Here is a 17,184-nt window from a genome sequence, read left to right on the forward strand (position 1 = left end):
TGACGTGATGGTTCTAAAAGTTATTAGGAACATCTGTGTTATCTTGTACATCAGGAGCAGTGTAAGCATCATCTTGTTGTGCAACTTCATTAAACAAATTCCTCTGCTCAAACCTTTGCAATACTCTCCAGTCATCGCTACGTGCAAATGTGTCTTCTAAGAAAAATATCTGTGTTGCTTGATTTGCCAAAAATAAAAGGCTAGTTGGTCTGGTATGCCGCCTTGACATTGATGGATTTGAAATAATCATCAGCTCTGGGTTTTGCGATCCTGAAAAACAGGTTATACCAACGATAGCACAACAGAACCACACACCGATGATCCTCGAAACTGGAGATGTACTGCAACTAAACAATGTCTGTTATGTTAGCATACATTTCAGTTGTCTCCTTGTCATACATATCCGTGCTCATGATGGCACTGTTTTGTGTCTTCCTGCCTTCGTCTCGTGCAAGGGTGTTGTAGCGCACATCTCCAACAACGCAAGATTCATAATGTCTTACCCAAGTATCAGGACCCATTGCTAGTGAGTAAAGGGCATCATCAATTGCCTACCCATCCTCCCGCATCTTCTTAACCTATGGTTAGAAAATAGACAAGCTAATCATCTTATGTACTCAACATATTAAAAAAACTGACAGTGCAATTCAAAAGCTTACATGGCTCTTGAACCATTTCGCAAATCCTACCATAACCAGATTGTCAATGTTTCTTGGATTTTGCGGCAGTAACTCCTTTTTGTAGATGCTGCACAACATAGTGATCGCATCAAACATCTAAATATATAAGAATGTCCTACAAGTTTAGTAGATTACGATGTATAAGCTGCAGTACTGCACTTACTTGATATAAGGTAGTATCTCAGGACAGTTATTCAACACATACCAAACCATTTTGTCCAAATCTTTAGGTTTGTCCTCTTGTCGACTCTTCCCTGTAACTCGAACAGAATAATCGAAAACATTGATCCCGGGATTGTCTCCACCCACCTCTTTGCTAAGCTGATCAGCTGTTTCAATGTATTTTGAGCAGAATGTCAACGCTTCTGTAGCAATGTAGGCCTCTGTAATGGAACCCTCGGGTCTAGCTCTGTTCCTAACATAGCCCTTGAAAGTGCCTAGCCGCCTTTCAATAGGGTACATCCAGCCATACTGTACTGGACCTCTAAGTAGTGCCTCATTAGTAGATGAACAGCCAAATGCACCATCACATCAAAGAAGGCTAGAGGATATATCTTCTCAAGGTCGCATAGGATAGTTGGTATCTTGTCTCTAAGACGCTCCAAAGCATCTATCCTGATATTTCTACTGCAGAGTTCCCTGAAGAATTGTCCCAACTCTGCAACTGCTCTGTATAAGTCAGGGCGGCCCAATCCTCTAAGGATAATAGGTAAAACCCTTTGAAGTAGGACATGGCAGTCATGAGTTTTCAACCCTTGTACCTTGTTTCCATCTGCACTGACTCTCCTTTCAGGGTTGGAAGCAAATCCATGTGGGAATCTCACACGTGACAGGACCTCACAGAATGCTTTTCTTTTTACCTTGTCCAAGACGTACACAGCTGGTGCCATATCCCGTGGTTTACCTTCATCTTGCACCTGCAAATCCTTTCTAATACCCAGGTGTGTCAAATCAATCCTAGATTTTAAGGTATCTTTCGTCTTGCCTTCAACATTAAGAAGTGTGCCGATAATGCTATCACATATATTTTTCTTGATGTGCATCACATCAAGATTATGCCGCAGATCCAAATCTTTCCAATACTCCAAGTCCCACAAAGTGGACCCGCGGGTAAACAGTAATCTCTCTTCTGCCCTGCCATGCTTCCTTTTCCCGCTACCATTACCAGGATGGTTTCCTGGTGTAATATGCCTGACCTTCTCTAATTCCACTTGCAACTCATCGGCGGTGAGCCTCTTTGGCGCATCACGATTTTCATGCTTTGCATTGAACACATGTCCTTGGCAAGGAAACGGCGGTGTCCAATGTAACAGATCGTGCTAAGTATTGTGTATGACAGCGGACTCCTATCACAGCGAACACATGCATTGTAACCATGTGTCATTCACCCTGACATAGTGCCCAAAGCTGGATAATCATGGATGCACCAAATTATAACAGCACGTAGAAAGAAATCAGCTGGTGGGCTGCTATATAGGTCTCGAGTGAGAACACCCCTCCATAGCTGTTGAAGTTCCTCCACAAGAGGCTCCATGAACAAATCAAAATCTTTTCCAGGACTTTTTGGACCTGGGATGAGCAAGGCCATCATGTAGTTTGATTCTTTGGTGCAGACATTTGGAGGCACGTTGTAAGGGATAACAAGCACTAGCCACATGCTATATGTGGCGTTCTGGTGGCCAAATGGGTTAAATCCATCGGAAGCTAAGCCAAGTCTAATGTTTCTCGGGTCAGCAGCAAACTTTTTGTGTTTATCATTGAAGCTTTTCCACTCACTACCATGAGATGGATGGCTCATTACATTCCGATATCTGTACTCCTGGTTCCTAGAATGCCACAGTACATCCTCTCTTATTTCAGCATCATGAAACAACCTCTGCAATCTTGGTGTAATTGGAAAATGTCTCAGAACATTATGAGGAATCCTCTTCACAGCATCACCATCTTTCCATCTTGATGATTTGCATTTCGGGCATTCACTTATGTTGGCATAATCCTTCCGGAACAGAACACAATTATTCTTAAAAACATGGATCATTTCATATCCAATTCCAACTGCACGAAGGAAATTCTTCATTTTACTGTAGGTGTGTGGCAGCTCAGACGCATCTAGGAAAGATTTGCGGAAAGCAGCCAACATCACATCGAATGATTTGTTGGTCATCCGCTCAGATGTCTTCACCTGAAGAAAGGTGACCATAGCAGAGAATACTGACAGCTTATTTCCTAGGGTGACAGCCACGTTGCATTGTTCCAACATGCGGGCCCATAGTTTTTCTTCTGCAGGTGAAAGTTCACGGAATGCATGAGCATTTAGTAGCATTGTTTCAATGTTGGTCAAACTCACTGGCTCCGCCGCCACCACCTCCTCCTCCTCTTCCACCTGAGCATCAGGAAGATCAAGATGGTGATATGCTGCTTCCACGCAGTCAATAACATTGACGTTCACAGTTTCACCATGATGAACCCACCTAGTATATGTGACCGACATCCCATACAAGTGTAGATGATTTTGCACAGTTGACTGGGGTCTTGTAACTGAATTCATACAACTGCTACATGGGCAGAGCACATCTGATTTCGGACCACTGTACTCAGCTCTGATAAATTTCATGAAGTTTTCAACCCCCTCGACATATGCAACGGAGAATTTTGAGCAGAAGTTATCCAAGTCCTGTCCATCTGTTAGACATACAAATTAGTTCTTCTACTAGATATTACAGGAAAAACATATATGCTTTTTTATGAAGTCCAGAAAAAAATACCTAGGTCGATGTCTAAAGCTATGGCATGATATTTGGACGAGCAGATCTAAGTAATGAAATATATGTAAAGCTAATTCAGCAAACAGATTTGAGTGCTAAATTATGGCAGGCTGTTTCAGCAGTCAATGAGGCCGAGCACACAGCCATCGAACTATCAAGGTCATCGCAGCAACAAAGATCGAGTATAAAACGGTGTAGAGTTATTTCACCTAACAGATTGGCTACTAGACCATGGCAATCTACGTCACAATAAATATATGGCAGGATATTTTAGCAACTAATCGGCCTTGGCATGCCATCTCAGCTAAGCAGATTGAGTGTAGAACAGGGCAAGGAAGCTTATTAAGCAGAGCATATTGACTGTAATCTACTTCGGCAAACAGTGAGATTAACAGCGTCTATCAGCTAACATTCAGCGCTACACACTACAAAAAAAGACACATCCATGACATTTTGGGCCGAATGAAATTTTTTTCTGTCGTACATATGACACTTCTATGACGATAATTGTGACAAAACTCGGTATCATCATAGATGTGGTGGGCTCCTACTTCTATGACAAAAAATCATGACAGAAAATGGGCTTTTCGTCCTGGAAGGGCCGGAGACGCAGCTGCATGACATTCTTTGGGCCGTCCATGATGGAAAAAACTGTGGTAGAAGCAAGGGGGAGGAAAATTTTGGGGAGTTGCCGGTTTACGGTGGGAGGTCGGGGGCCGAGCGATGCACGTTTCTCTCGTACAGGTACGCGCGTGTGTGCGAGGCGTTGGCTCTAACTGAACCCGAGCGAGGCGTTGGGCTCTAACTGAACCCGAGCGATTGCACTGCAGGCTACGCTTTACTGAACCCGAGCGATCGATCGATGGCTATTAACTGAACCCGATGGAGCGATTCCTTCGCTACTGCTGCTAACTGAAGCCGATCGATGCTGCCTCTGGGATGAACAGTGAGCGTTGTGGGGGGGGGGTTGGATGAACAGTGAGCGGTGGCATTGCCTCTGGATGAACAGGAACCCGTGGTGTGGAGGGCTGGATGAACAGTAGACGGTGGAGGGGTGGCCGTGGAGGGGTGGTTGAACAGGACCCCGTGGTGCGGAGGGCTGGATGAACATTAGACGGTGGAGGGGTGCCCGTGGAGGGGTGGTTGAACAGTAGCCGGTGGAGTAGCACACGGTGGAGGCTGGATGAACAGGAGCCCATGGAGGCTGGAGGAGGTCGACGGTAGCCCGTGGAGGCTGGATGAGGTCGACAGTGGAGATGAACAATATCCCGTGGAGTCCTGTTTTGCGGTACGCCACACCCCTCCCCCCCCCCCCCGTTCGATCATAGCGCTCCAACACAAGTCCATTTCGTCCGTTTTGCAATACGCCACACCCCTCCCGATCAACAGGACCCCCGTTTCGATCGTAGGCGGTCCGTTTCATCCGTTTTGCGGTACGCCACACCCCTCCCGATCAACAGGACCCCCGTTTTGACTGTAGGAGGTCCGTTTCCTCCGTTTTGCGATACGCCACACCCCTCCCGGTCAATAGGACCCCTGTTTCGACCGTAGGAGGTCCGTTTCCTCCGTTTTGTGGTACGCTACACCCCTCTCAATCAACAGGACCCCGTTCCGAACTTAGGAGGTCTGTTTCCTCCGTTGTGCGGTACGCCAGGCCTCGTTTCCATCGCCTGTTCCGTCCAGCCGGTTGGCTCCCACGTGCTCCGTTGCCTCCCGATGAACACGACGCATTCCGTTGCCTCCCCATGAACACGACGCATTTCGTTGCCTCCCCATGAACACGACAACGACGCTGTTTCTCCGTTCTGACCCAGCCATGTACGTATGCGCGAGTAGGCGTTCGAGACCCTGCCCGTATGTACGTACGTGGGCGTATTTTCTTTCTTGCACCCTCGCTGCTGTACGTACGTGTACATGCTATGTGCGCGCCTCTACTACGACACGTGCGCGCCTCTACATCGACCAGTATGTACGTACACGTTCGCGACCAGAATGACAACGGTACGTATGCTTCGACCAGGTGGGTCCCGACTGTCAGGCACTTCCTGGCCTGCGAAGATGTAGCTGGTGGGTCCCAGCAGTAAGGGGGCGAATCGTTTTGTTTTTTTTTTGCCCGAACGCACTTCCTTGTGTGCGAAGATGTAGCTGGTGGGTCCCAACAGTCAGGGTGGCAAATTGTTTTTTTTTTGCCCGGACGCACTTCCTTGCGTGCGAAGATGTAGCTGGTGGGTCCCAGCAGTCAGGGGGGCGAATCATTTTTTTGCCCGGACGCACTTCCTTGCATGCGAAGGTGCAGCTGGTGGGTCCCAGCAGTCAGGGGAGAAACGTTTTTTTTTTGTGAAATACGGTGGTCCGTCCGGTGGGTCCCCGCTGTCAGGTGGAGGAATAATTATTTTCCGCGTAATAAGGAGGCACTTCCTTGCTGCGGCCGTGGACCCAGTTGTCAGCCTCTCCACATACAGTCCACGTCCGATGGAAGTCGTTCCTTGACCACGTTGACCACACCGCGCCGAGAGCACCAGGGGGGTGGACGACGGTGAGACCTAGGAGCCGGGGAAGACGCGGCAGTGGAAGCCCGTGCTGAGAGGAGTACGAGGGTTCAGTGGTTTGGTTGCGGTGTGAGGCTGTCGTTGCCGCAGGGCTTGGCCAGCGGTGGGAATAGTAGGGGGCGGTGAGGCCTCCGTGGCAGCACATCCGGCCACGGGAAGCAGGAGCATGCGGCACGACCGGCGCTGCTTTGGGCGGCTGGAGCAAGAAGACCAGAGGTTGAAGAAGCACTACGGCCGTTGGATGGACATCGTACGGTCACTGGAGCTAGAATCGTTTATATTTAATAAGTTGACAAAGCCCTCCGTCCCCTCAACTTAGTAGGCCCACAAGTCAGCCTCCCACCAAGGTGGGTCCCAGCTAGCAGGGGGTATTCATTTTTTGTGCGTAATAAGGAGGCACTTCCGGTGGGTCCGAGCTGACAGCAGGGGGAACGTTTTTTTCGCGAAATACGGTTGCCCGTCGGGTGGGTCCCAGCAGTCAGGGGCAAACGTTTTTTCCGCGAAATACTGGTGGCCCGTCCGGTGGGTCCCTGCTGTCAGGTGGAGGAATAATTGTTTTCCGTGTAATAAGGAGGCACTTCATTGCAGCTGCCATGGACCCAGCTGTCAGCCTCTTCACGTACAATATTCTTCCAATGGAATTCGGTCGTTCACCACATTGACCACGCCGCGCCGAGAGCACCACGGCGGTAGACGACGGCGAGGCCTAGGAAGGGGACGACGCAGAGCCGGGGAAGACGCGGCAGTGGATGCCCACGCGGAGAGGAGTACGAGGGTTCACTGGTTCGGCTGCGCTACCGTCGCCGCAGAATAATAGGGGGTGTGGATGAGTGGAGTGGAGGGATGGCCTGGCCAGCGGTGGGATTAGTATGGAGGCGGTGAGGCCTCCGCGGCAGTACAGCCGGCCACGGGAGGTAGGAGCAGGCGGCACGACCGGCGCTACTTTGGGCGGCTGGAGCAAGAAGACCAGAGGTTGAAGAAGCACTACGGCCGTTGGATGGACATCGTACGGTCACTAGAGCTAGAATCGTTCATATTGACTAAGTTGACAAAGCCCTCCGTCCCCGTCAACTTAGTAGACCCACAAGTCAGCTTCCCACCAAGGTGAGTCCCAGCTAGCAGGGGGAGTATTCATTTTTTGTGCGTAATAAAGAGGCACTTCCGGTGGGTCTGAGCTGACACCGGGGGGAATGTTTTTTTGCGAAATACGGTGGCCCGTCCGGTGGGTACCAGCAGTCATGGGGGAAACGTTTTTTCGCGAAATAAGGTGGCCCGTCCGGTGGGTCCCTGCTGTCAGGTGGAGGAATAATTATTTTGCGCATAATAAGGAGGCACTTCCTTGCGGCCGCCATGGACCCAGTTGTCAGCCTCTCCACGTACAGTACTCTTCCGATGGAAGTCGGTCATTGACCATGTTGACCATGCCATGCCGAGAGCACCAGGGCGGTGGACGACGGCGACGCCTAGGAAGGGGACGACACGGAGCCGGGGAAGACACGGCAGTGGAAGCTCGCGCGGAGAGGAGTACGAGGGTTCACTGGTTCGGCTGCGGTGTGAGGCTGCCGGCGCCGCAGAATAACAGAGGGTGTGGGTGAGTGGAGGGATGGCCTGGCCAGCGATGGGAGTAGTATGGGGGCGGTGAGGCCTCCGCGGCAGCACAGCCGGCCACAGGAGGCAGGAGCAGGCGGCACGACCGGCGCTGCTTTGGGCAGCTGGACCAAGAAGACCAGAGGTTGAAGAAGCACTACGGCCGTTGGATGGACATCGTACGGTCACTGAAGCTAAAATCGTTTATATTGACTAAGTTGACAAAGCCCTTGATACGCTCCAACTTAGTAGGCCCACAGGTCAGCCTCCGAAACGGTGCGCCCTAGATGTCAGGGGGAGGAATCATTTTTTGGGCGGCCGAAGCTAAGAATATCCGAGATTGAAGAAGAAGCACGACATCCGTTGGATAAACATCCAACGGCCACTGCTGCTAGAACCGTGTGTTGACTATAATAAGTTGACAAAGCCTTGCATACGTGTCAACTTATTTTTTAGGGGACGCGTCACTTAGTAGGCCCAGAAGTGTGTGACGGAGAACTTATAGCCCATTTGCGTTTTGTAAGAACTAGTAAACATGCCCGTGCGTTGCAACGAGCCCGATAAATACGACTCAAAACCCCCACAATTCAACGTCCTCTATTTCAACACGATGTCCCACCCATGTCACCACTTATCTTAATCCCTCGCCGACACTGTGTCACCACTTATCTTAATCCCTCGCCACCGGCTACGACCTCAGTATCCTCTAATCACAACATTTATGGACTTCGTCAATCCAAACAATTGCATGACACATATGTCATTAACGTGCAATCGCAATGGAATGTTTAAAACATTAAAAACTAATCTTGTCGAGCTGGACATGAGGACCATTCTCCGCAAGATATTCCCCACACCTCATCCCACACATCCCGCTATAGTGACAACAGGGAGGCCATCGAGGAAAGTAGCACCCTGAGTACACCCTAAGTAGGGTGTCATTGATGGTCGTCGCAGTGCTTCACTACCGTGAGCAGGATGAAGGAACTGGGTCGTGGAGGATCACTCAAAGTCTGATCCGTTGTGCATTGTTGGTGGGTGCCAACAGTCGAACCGGGGTCAAGTGAGGTGGGACAAGAGAGTAGGTTCATCCTACAAACGGGGCAACCATGAATAAACCCCACACATATCTGGACATTGTACACCTTTGTTACTAAAATTGTAAAGTTGGGCAATAGTTAGTTGAATGGATTTGGACGAAATAGTCATCAAGACCGATGTTGATAATGACTATTGTTATGAAGAAATTACAAACAATACTTGCTTACAAACATGTAGATAAAGGTTAGAGGATTAGATACGAATGTGTATGCCAGCTGCAAATATCACAATTGCATTTTGTTTTGCAAGGTGCCCATACGTAGCCATGTGCACATGTCAGAAAACAAAGGAGCTAAAGAACTGTAAGTTGAGCTAGGATAAGCTATACACTACATGATGACATCAGGTGGCTTAATCATGTTATGAGGAAAGAGGATCACTTTATTGAAGAAAAAAGTTACTTAATTAATCACTATTTCAGAGGAAAATGTTCTGAAGGGCAAATGACAACAATGCCATCACTCAATTGAACAAGGTAATCCCATTCCGGGCAGTGTCAGGTGGGTTTAGAGGCTGAACACATATTGGAGTTAACATTAAGTGGAGATGTTTGCTTTTTTTGTAATAATAAATTCATCGACAGAAAAAGCATGGCTGCACCGAATTGTGCTTTTGCACCCGATATCTTCCTACAATAAATTGAAGCAAACTATAAAGAACTCACTTTACTCATTAGTGGTACAAAAAAGTTCATCAACACAGATTCTTTATTAGTGCTCCCAAACCCCTTGAATAGCACATCATTTCTCTGAATACTTGCAAAGTCTGCACCGTCTACAAAAGGGTATAAAATATCTTACTATTAGCTTAATTAGTAATCAGATGACAAAAAATATGACACATCAGTCAGATTTAGTTTACTATCTTATCTTATGGCAGTATTAGTAAGAGAAACCATAATTATGAAATCGAATAAATAGATCACTAAAATAACAAATCTCTGTGACCAGATCAAAATATTCAGAATAACAGAGTGTATGGTTGTGCCTAGCAAGGAGTACTTCATGTTCTGTGATGTCGTATAGTTCTAGTGGCACATTGCATACTGAATGTGAGGTATTTATAGCAAAACAACTTCATATCCAACAGTAAAGTAGTAAATTACACCAGATCAATTACAAATGGCTAAGGCTTTCATGAGGCAGGCCGTTGGCGTAATTAGAATAAACTTTGATAGTGCTTGATCCGCAGAATTGAAAAACTAACCACAAGGTGTAAGAGAAGGCATTTCCAGTGAATGGCTCCATATACAGTTCTTGTCCAATTATGGAAATCATGCCCTGAGGTACATGCAAAGAATATGTACCTAGGAAGTGAGGAGCGTTTGGGTGACGAGCGCCCGTGAAGACATGGTGACAAAAAAAGAAACATATATGCTCTCTTGAAAAAAGAACATGTTAGCAGTGCTTGGTGAGATGGCATGTATATAGCTTATATGAAGCACACGAACGGCTCTGCTTTCTTAAGTGGATTCTTTTTCTGTAGGAACCTTTCTAAGCACAATAATGGTTTACAAATATCTGATGCTCTTCATGTAAGTGTAGACATAAACTCAAATACTACAGGAAGAGAATTTCCAAAACGCAATCATTGGAATTGCATGAATCAGGCATGTCCATACTACAGTATTGAACAACTTTTGCATCAATCAAAAGGCCATGGACGACACTTCCTGCTTCCGCATCATACATCAATATCCCCATGTGAGGAAAACAAGGTGGCTAGCTTAGAATCCTCAGCCTACGCACGTTCCTTGTCTAGCATCAGGAATCGCATAAAAATATCAGAATATTACCATAAAATAGGAAACTAACTCTTGCGATCGGCATGAAGATACAAAGGACACAAGGATTGGCAACACATCATGCTTCTGCATTAGCTCAAATAGCTGGAGCCAAAACCAACAATGAGGGCTTTAGATTGGTGAGTGCAATGCTCCTGGGAACAGCAAGAGCGTGAGTAGCTTACCATCTTGAAATAAATTCTGAGGGCAGCATGACAAACTTACTTCAGAAAAGCCATCGGTTAGAAGAATCCAAATTCCAATGAACCAATCGCCCAAGGTTGCCACATCTGAAAAAATGCCATATAAGCAAATTCGGTCAGACAGCGTGATAAGATCGACAATGATTCCGCACGTAATTCGACGAAAAAGAGACAACTCGAAGGGGAGAAGGAAAAGACGAAGGTCGTCACGAGCCTTTAGGAGATGGGCTTTCTTGTGGAACAAGCTTGTGCCCACGCCACGCAGCTTCTGCGCCCGCTGAGCTGAGGTAGAGGGGGAGGAGGAACATGTCAACGAGCAGCAAGAAATCAAAATCGAAGCGGGCCGAATTGGCCGAGGGAGGCGGGCGGGCGCAGATCTCATGGCCCGGCAGCTCACCTTGTCTTGCACACTAGCCTTGGCCTCATCCTCCGCCGCCGCCGCCTCGTCGTGCTCGTCGTCCTTAGTGAAGGCGAGCGGGGTGTCCGGGCTGGTGACGCTCTCGAAACATCTTCTCAGATAAACAAACTGTACCAAAGGTTTTCCAATTTTCAAGACATCGCAAAACAATCTCCTTGTTCATGGCGTTCGTGGCTTTCTAGTTTATATGTTCAAGTCACAGGAAACAACTCCAAACTGAGCCAAGAACACAATGCATTATATGATGCCAAAGCTACCAAAGCTACCACAGCCCCTATCACAGTACAAATGAATGGTTTCATGAACTAACCAGCTAACAAACTTCTGCCGAAAAAACGTAATGCAGTTATGCAAATGATTGTTATTTTCCAGAGGACGCGCCATGCAAACTTCTTTTATCAGAGGCGCAATGCAGATTCTGAGGTTACGAGGAGAGAACTGTAAACAACTTGTGTGGAGCAAAAGGTCGAACAGGCCTTGTGCATGCTCTCGAGGTTGTCGGGCACACAGTAGGTGGCGGTGTCCGGGTGGTCACGGCGCGCCCAGAAGGCGGCAACGGCGGCATGGCACCCCTGCGCCACCATGCTCCCCAGCGACCACGCATCCGCCAGATCGCGCTCAGCACCACGTACTGCACCACCAAGTCCTCGGACGATTCAGATCGTCCAGGGCCGGAGGCGTCTATGTCGGGGGCGTGCTGATGCTGCCCCTGCCAAGCGGCGCCAACCCCTGGTCGGCCTGATCGGGGGCGTGTGTGGCCTCCCTGCTCACCATCTCGTCTCTGTTGCAGTTGCTCCGCGCCTCCTCGGCATCGCCTTCTGCACCTCGTTGTTGATGCGGAGGGGTTCATCGGGGCTGCATAGAATGTGCGGCGGGGCTGGGCGGCGGGTGCACAGGGGCCAAGCAGTTGGCGGAGAGAAGGGCGGCGGGGCTGAGCGGCAGATGCGGCGGAGGCCGAGCGGTTGGCGACGAGAAGGAGCAGCGGGCCTGAGCGGTATGTCGCCACGCGGAGAGAGACGAATCGTCCTTCTGGCCCGTATTTCCCCTAAAAAAAAGAGAGAGACGAAGCGGTAGGAGTGGTAGTAGATTAAGTAATGGCATGGTGGGTAATTAAAGCATAAAACGTGTTTAGTATGCTGGAGAAATGTAGACCATCAGATTGCAGGTTTCGATTGATAGGATGATTTGGTTCTCCGCCCTCTCTTTCTTTTATAGTGGTAGTAGATGTACAACCCATTTTTGAATTCTAATGGAATTTACAACAGCCCATTTACAGTTTGTTAAAAGTACAGCTCATTTTCTAGTTAGGACAACGATTAATAATTTCAACCAACCGTTGAAGACAGAATTCAATAAAATTTCCCACATTTAATGGGATCCGAAATATTTTTATCCCGAAATTTTCTAGTCAGATTAAATATAAATTTGTATTACGTAAAAATCCAACGAAACATTGGGCGCAACAATGAAAATTTAAGATTTTCAAAATCCATAAATAATATTTTATAAACTAATTTCGTGTTTGGTGCATTTTTTATAGTTACTGCCCAGTTTTTATAATTACATCACATTTATTATTTTTAAAGCTCATTTTCCTGTTAAGCCTAATGCATCCCTCCTAAGAAAGATTTGCAGCCCAGCGGGGCGGAGAATAACAAGTTGACCTTGCCTGGGTATTCCTCAAAAAGACGTATAGATGGGCTAGCCATTTTCATCTTGGAAAAAGTAGTATCTGGACTGGATATCTGGCCTGGGCTAGACGGGCCACATCCCGCCCAGTTAATACCCTGCTCTCCTCTGAACAACAACGAAATCATCGCCAAGAAAAACTTTGCAGTGCTCACGCCTCAAAAACACAAATACTGTTCGAGCTGCTTGGTCCCAGCTGTCGGCCGCACCTTGTGCAATTCTCTTGTTTATATTGACTACATAGGTTGACAATGGTGTGGGACCGTGATGTCAGGAAACCAGGAGAAAGGAAAAAAAATAGTTGTACATAATAAGGAGGCACTTGCGTACGTACGGCTATGGCCCTAGTGGGTCCCTAGTGTCATCCAGTCAAAATAAAGTCATCTCCTGAATCCTCATGTTCGTTGACCATGTTAACAATACTCGGCGCCACTGCGAGCGCAACAACTCGAAAGACAACGGAGAGGGCCTCGCGGGCCCTACAGAGGTCTGATACAGCGCCCGCTGCTCATTTAGGAAGCTAGGATCATCGGACACCTATGAGAACCTTCGAGAAACTGAGACGGCATGAAACGGTAAGGTCCGCGCTTGGGAGCTCTGGTTTATTTCAAATCTGTATTAACATACAAGTGTAATTTACTCGTCATCGGAAGGCCCGAGGTCTGTAAGTAAAACCGGCGGGTTACGCATGTAATTTGAGAGACCAGTGTATATTTTACGAGCATTGCACGACGTGCGTATCATGCCATCCATGGGCAAGGCTGAAACAGCGGCTAACGGCTGGATTAGCAATCGTCCGAGTGTCGTTCAGCGTTTTATCATGTGTGAAGTACTTCCGATATTTTACTAGTCGAAATCGACCAATCAAGCGCCTTCGCCCGAGACCATCTGCTTTAATTTACAGGCGTCAGTTTTACAAGCGGTTTTGGTTGGAAAACGACGATCCAATCACAGCCTAATATCATGAGTTGGTCGGAAGATCATATGGTTTCACGTCTAACCTGCCCGACATGTCGTATAGGCTATGAATGAAACATCAGACAATGAACTTCTTACACACGGAAACAACAGAAGAGGATGATCTTCTTAACAAGCAAATCACTGGCATTAGATCGACATGCAAAACAATACGAAGCGTTATTCTCAGGAGGCATGGTGAACAGCTCGTGATGCCGCATGCCACAACATTCCAAGCTCAACTTTGCAATCAAACACAAGGCCTAGCATTACATAGACAATATTCAGAACAAACTCTTAACACAGGAATATCTCAACAAAGTAACTATTTACTTCTAAACTGAACACAGGAATAGGAAAAAACACTCGATGCTGCTCACAGCAAGGGCGTCCCACTCAAAAATATCAAATGCATGTCTTCTGGCTAACATCAATGAGCAAATTTTGACAAGGTTTTCCAATTCCAATATATTAAACTAACGTCTTCTTGCTAACATCAATGAGCAAATTTAGACAAGGTTTTCCAATTCCAATATATTAAACTAACGTCTTCTTGCTAACATCAATGATTAAACTTTGACAAGCTTTTCCCATTCAAAATATGTAATGCCTATGACCGTGTCCTATCTTAGCTTCTTGTACTTGTTTGGGCACTTTTTGCCCAGGGCACTCCACGTGTTGTTAAATTGCCAATGGTCTCTGCAGACTAGTCATGTCACCGGTGTCTAATAATACTCCGTAAAGCTTCTCGATCATTCCTTCTGTAATGTACCGCATCCAGTGGCTGCTTCTTTCTGCAAAGTGGAACGACCAATTGGACCCAGTAACGCAGCAGTTTGCCTTGGACACGTTGGCTCCTTTTGTGCAGTTCAACTAAAATCGAAGTCAGAATAAAACCGAGCTTTAATTTTGATATCCCTATAAGCAACAATAGTTATAAGGGAAACAATTACTGAGAAATAACGGTTGATGACTTGTCTTAATGGGAAACAAAGTAGGAGAGTAGCAATTCTCCATCAGTTTTGAACTAAGATTCAGTAGTTAATTAATTCTGAGAGTGACATTATCTTAACAATACCTTGGTTAAACATGTAGAAAGAACTACAAAGCAGGATAGTACCATTCCTAACAAGTGTTGCAGTTTCGAACTAAGATTCAGTAGTTAATTAATTCTGAGAGTGGCATTGCTTAATTTTACCAGCGACATTAGATTAACAAAAAGCATAAACAGTTCCAGGGGAGAGTGGGTGCAACAACAATATGTGCTTCCATCTACTTATTAAGGGGTGATGCAGAGTTTGTTGTAACAAAGCAACAAGCATCATGTCTGGGTTGGTCCCATTTTTGTTCACTACTTAATGGGAAAAGACAGCAATACAATAGCTTCAATTCAACATTTATTTAAAACAATACCAATACAAGTAGCATAAAATCTCAAAGCACACTGCAGAATCATGTGGATGAAGGCCTGTACTGACCTTTCATGAGAACACCAGGATAAAATACGAATCTGCTAACACGAATAGGAAATCCAATCTCCTTTTGTGCAGTTGCACTGAAATCAAGCAAAGTGTTTCGCGTAGCGAAGCAAAATGTCGCAATAGCAACAAGTTGAATAGATATCATGTGGTTGAGACCAAGATTTGCAACAACTCGACAGGAACACTGGAAACAAATCTCGATCTCCTTTTGTGCAATTCCACCAAAATTAAGCAAAGTCACCGGTGTGACATTCAAGTTGAACTGCACAAAACACTCTTAAAACATAAGTGTTTCGAGTAGCAAAGCAAAATGTCGCAATAGCAACAAGTTGAATCGATACCCCTGTTTTAACAGAGGCAAAAAAGGAAACAATTACTAGCCAATAAAGGAGGATGAAACAAACGATGACAGAAAGAAGCATCTAACTTATCTTGGATGGAAAATAAAGTAGGATAGTAGCATTTCTAAGACGGTTGCATTGATTCATATTAACAGAGACACTCTCTTGAAACAACATTCGTTAAAAAATGTAATTTACTTTTAACAGTGGCATTGCTTCAATTTTCCGGCGGCATTCTTAGATTAACAACAGCAAAATAGCTGTATGGGACATGCTAGCACCATGTGCGTCCACACGTATAAATGGGTGATGCAGAGTATGTAGCCAAGGAGCATATCTGTGTTGGTCCCATATTTGTTCTCTTTGAACTTTTTTCCTATGTGAGGGCAGCAAATCTAGTCCTGCACAAACTACCCGACCCCCCCCCAGTTTCTTTCCCTTTTCAACAAAGAGATCGGTTCCTTACAGATGTGTGTACTGGGTTACCCCCTTTTTCCCTTTTCGACCAACAAAGCGGCTGAATAGCCAATCTATACTACTTTTCCTCCCTCCTTTCCTCATTGAACCATGTCCTAGATTCATGCTCCACCCCACCGCACCTTTCTTTCCTCTTTGAACCAAGACCTAGATTCGACTACAGATCGAAAAAGATCCACATGCAGCTAGAGCAACGACGGTTTCAAAGAAACTTATACCTTAGGGTCGTCGGGATGTGGCAAGGCGTGCGGCGGGAGGCTGGATCTTCCCACACTACGTACGGCAGCGAGGAAGAAGGGGTCAGTGGCCCTCCCGCACAGGCGCTGGGTGAAAGAGAACAGCGCAGCCGGCAGTGGATTGCCTCCCTCACCGAAGGCGATAGAGTTAACGCCGCACCTCCTCCCCTTCCTGGTGCGACGGGATACGTCCGCCTCCTTCACCAGCTGTGAGGAGGGAGAGAGAGACAAGAGGCCAACGCAGTCTTGTTTAGATTTGGTGAAGAGAGGGTGAGAGACTGTGAATATAGCAAACCCTAGCAAATGAACGCTGAGCCTCCAGCGTGTAACATATATGTATTGCAGCGAGCGTGTGGAGAGTGCAAACCCTAGCGAACAAGCACTGAGGCTCCCGCTTATATATATATATATATATATATATATATATATATATATATATATATATATACTAATGTAGTACGGACTGAGCTCCGGTGCCTTCACTCCATCTGCTTTTGGCTGTATGACAGGTGAGCCATCCACATTTTGGGCCCACCTGTCATAAACCCAAAGGCAGGCGCACTAAGTCAATGAAGCTGCGTCCATATAGTACTCTCGTGTGTATACGACTAATATATAGTGGAGTGGTTTTCCTATTCTCTCCATAACAATCGTTTTAAATTGTGTAAGTACGAAACGAAACTCTTTATTTAATGTACAGTGTAGAAAACAAGTACTACTTCCGATGAACTAACGATCCACGCCCACGCGTCCTGGTCGCACTTACTGTCCTTCACGTGTGGTACACTACCCTCCCTTAAATGAACAACCACACATGCGCCAAATTATCGGAAACGTGTGAGAGTCTGTACAAATAAAGAATTTTAATTTCAATTATTGGGAAGGTTTGAGAGTATTACAAAGTTTGACTTCAGTCA

The 17,184-nt window shown here is 46.6% G+C and overlaps 1 long non-coding RNA gene across 1 annotated transcript; it reads right to left on the reverse strand.

Moving 5' to 3' along the window:
- Positions 1-10,085: 10,085 nt before the first annotated feature.
- LOC123116274 (uncharacterized) lies at positions 10,086-10,757 on the reverse strand. Its single transcript, XR_006457011.1, has 2 exons — positions 10,691-10,757; positions 10,086-10,620 (listed from the first exon to the last, which is right to left on the reverse strand). It is a non-coding gene; the product is annotated as an uncharacterized lncRNA (long non-coding RNA).
- Positions 10,758-17,184: the final 6,427 nt, after the last annotated feature.

The sequence above is a fragment of the Triticum aestivum genome, chromosome 5B, assembly GCF_018294505.1.
Source record: "Triticum aestivum cultivar Chinese Spring chromosome 5B, IWGSC CS RefSeq v2.1, whole genome shotgun sequence".
Lineage (NCBI taxonomy): Eukaryota > Viridiplantae > Streptophyta > Magnoliopsida > Poales > Poaceae > Triticum > Triticum aestivum.